Here is a 3,857-nt window from a genome sequence, read left to right on the forward strand (position 1 = left end):
AGATGAAGAAGATGGAAGTCCCAGTAACAGAAGGAGGGAAGAGCAGACGTTGGGAAGCACAAGCACCCTTTACATTTGGAGAGCCTGGGTTTGCCTCACTTTATTCCATACAAGCAAGTGGGTTTCTCTCACTTTATTCCATACAAGCAAGTACTGTCATTTCTTTCCTCCCTGGTTTACACATCTGTATACTTGGCTAAAAATGCCTACCTAAACAGGATTGTTATGAGAACTGAGTGAGCAATTACATAAAAGGTACCTGCCTCACAGTGAGTTCTGGACCAATAAATGAAGTTATTATTTATTATTCTTGCTACTATTATGATTACTCTAAGGAAATAAGCACCAGTCTAATTGTTCATCAGTAGGTAGTGATTATTTACACAAGGAGAGACATCGTGTAGCATCTATATGAGGCATTGCCTCAGTTCTGGGGGACTCAACCTGACTAACTTAGAGTCTAGCTGTCCATTCATGTCAGATGATCTGTCTCTGGGATGAGTCTTCCAGGAGGTTTACTTAGTTCATTTGCTTTGCTTGCTATTTGAAGTAATTCCGAAAGGATCCATAAAATGAAAGGAAAATGCAGAAAGACAGGTTGAGGAATCTACGTAGGAGCTATGTGTGGAGGAGTCAGAGAGGACACATTAAGGAGAGGCTTCATTAAGGTCGAAGCTGGGGGATTGAGGGTGGGGGCAGAGAGGATCTGCTGGAGCCGGAGCTAGTACAGTAGACAGGGTGTGGTGTGTGAGCTGTTGGCTGGAGAGGTGCAATCACCGTAAAAGGAGGGAGGTGCCTGGGAAGGGCAAGCAGCAGGAGGGTGGAGACATGGGAGGGGCAGGATTGGGAAGGGACAAATGGGAAATTGCTGGGCCTAGTAGGGTGGGGCTCTCTCAGTAAAATCATTTGCAGTTGCTGGAACTGGCTTCCTTTATATTGTGGCCTATTAAAAGGGAATTGCTTCTTTTCTGTGTTGGCTTTAGTCACTCCATTACTCACCCAAGGTAGCTGGAAGGTTTCATGCCACTCGGAGTGAGAGGCATGGAGCAGTTTCGTCTGTTTCTATTGAGCAAGCACAAGCAGGATTGCACATCTCTGGAACTTGGAAGATTGTATATGGAATGCGACAAACATAATATCAGGGTGGGACAGAAATATTACTTGAATTCATTATATTGCAAAAATGTGTTGCCCATGAAATTATGTGCATGACACATATATAAGTAAGTATTTAGGTTTTTGTGATTAAAAATATATTTTATTCAGTATTTTAAATTGTAACCTATATCATTATATGGTCGATATGTAAGAAATAAGAAGGAAGAGGAGAGAAGATTATCGGAATGAAGACCATGGCTGTGGTGTAAGCTAGAACCGAGTTCAAATTCCAGCTCTGCTGCTTAGCTGTGTGGCTTTATGCAAGTTATTTAACCTCTTTAGGCCTTACTTTCCTCACCCATAGAGAGTGAAAAGTAATACCTGTCAAAGGAGTGTTATGGGATTAAATAAAATATGTAACGGAGCCAGACATAGTGCATAGTTAACAAATGACAGCTGTTATTACTTATTAAGTTTCACGTTAGGTGCTTTTTCTTATAGTTATCTCACATATCCTTCTAAACCATTAAGACAGGAGTGTGATTCCAGTTTCAGAGGAAATAAACAAGGCTATACTGGTTAAGCTGTTTGCTGGAATCATGGAACTGATAGTAGTAAAGCTAGATTAAAATTCAAGTCTTTTGACTTTCCAGCCCAATGCCCTTCCTGTACACAATATAAAGGCACAATGAAGTAGAAATCAAAGCCACCATTTAGCATTTATTCGGTGGAGTGCTTTATTTCACAATGCAATGCGAAAAGCACTACATATTCTAACTCTATAAAATGGGGTGATTGAGTCTGGCTTTGGGCAGTCATTTCAGTTTGAGAAATTTTTAATAGATCTTCCCAACCCTGTAGTACTGAATATCTAGAACATTTCCCTGCTTCACGAGCAAAGAGGAGGGTCCTTAGGAGGCAGGCGTGCCATAGATATGGCCGAAGATGTGCGACAGTGGGAGAAAGAATGGGTGGGCCGAAGGTGATGCAATCTGTCTTGGTTTTATTTTTTCCTAATCCTAACCCTAACCCTAACTCTAACCCTAACCCGAACCCTAACCCTAACTGTAATCCTAATGCTAACCTTAAACCTAGCTGAGATCAGCAAAAACCTTCTAAGTAAAAGCCATCATCACTAAAATTTTTATATTTCTGCCTTCACTTAGTTTTTGACCTGGCTAATTATTTTTCTCTTTCTACCTCCTTGATATTTCCAGGAAGAGGTTCTTTTTTCTAACTCTAACCTTAACCCTAACCCTCACCCTAACCCTAACCCTAACCGAGATCAGCAAATACCCTCTTAGTAAAAGGCATCATCACTATAATTTTTGTATTTCTGCTTTCACTTAGCAACTTGTCTTGTTGCAGCCAATACTCATTTTGAAAAGCTGATAGTTGCTACAAAGACGCTTTTCATTTTTACCTGTGAAATGACTGCATTGACCATAATTCGTGTATTCTAACAAAGACATCCAATACAGGAAGATGCCAGGAACTTTTGTGAAGCCTCTGCATATGTGGAAGCTTAATCTAGTCTAAAAAAAATTGACATCAAAGTGAACATTAATGGTTTCTAAATGTCAATACCACCCTTTTATGTTGCTATACTGGCTGGAGCCCATTGCCCTTAGGAGAAAGTATTGTTAGAAAAACTCTGCAAACCTGGCTCTTCTTTAAGTATTTATTTCCATCTCTTGGTACTCTCCACCTCAAATCTGTGTTCAAGCAAGATCAATCCAGTTCAAGCCTCTCAATGTCTGTCCTGCAGACATATTCTGTTTTCTCCATTCTTCTCCTTCCCTTGGTAATTCTTATCCTTCAGAGAATAGCGTGAAGGTCATTCCCACGAGACAGTTTTCCCGATCCTCTTCCCCGAAGTCTGGGTTGGAGTCCCACGTATGTGCTCTTGATGTCCACATCCCTTTTATGGCCATGCCCCCCCGCTCCCAAACCACAGTGCTATTTACTTATCCATCCATCCCCACAAGCCCTGTTCTCGAGGGCAGGGCTCCCAGCTCTCTTGTTTACCACTGTACCCAACTCCGTGCCTGGCACACAGCAACGCAGGATGTCTCTATATATTTGTTGAATGAGTAAATGTGTGTATAAAAGCATACTTCTTACAGTTTGTGAAGCCGGCTTCTCACAAAGAAAACGGAGTTCACGAGCAGAGCTTTCCAGCAAATTTTATTCAGTCATAATACTGCAAACATGCATATTATTATCTCTATATTTCTTGATTCTGAATGATAATAAATAGTTCTGCTAGTTCTGAGGGTTTGTGCCAATTTATGAAAGCAAGCAATATTAAACATGACAGTAGATGGCTCCTGTTTAAAAGTTATGACAGTAATGTTCTAGAATTAAAGGGCTTGATTGGGAACTTCTACTTTAAAAACAATATAATGTGGAAAGTGAAAGGAATTATTTTACTTTAAAAACAACGAAAGCGAATATGATCAACTTCTAAGTATAAATCAAATGAACATTGTGTTTGGTTCACATATGATTACATTTAAAAATAACTTCAAGATGTGTTTTTAAGAAACATAAAACACCAGGTAAGTATACTGAGGGGATGTGTGTTTTCTAGTTATAGAATGTGATTTTCCACCAAATATTCATAATTTGTCATTTTATCTTCTTGACCTCCTTGCACAGGGTGCCATGCTCACTTTTCATTTTATGAAAGAGAACACCAAAACGCAAAACTGTTCAGCAACTTGATCAAGATGAAAGACGGAGTCTGTAACAATCAG

The sequence above is a fragment of the Pteropus alecto genome, unplaced genomic scaffold (genome assembly GCF_000325575.1).
Source record: "Pteropus alecto unplaced genomic scaffold, ASM32557v1 scaffold146, whole genome shotgun sequence".
Taxonomy (NCBI): domain Eukaryota; kingdom Metazoa; phylum Chordata; class Mammalia; order Chiroptera; family Pteropodidae; genus Pteropus; species Pteropus alecto.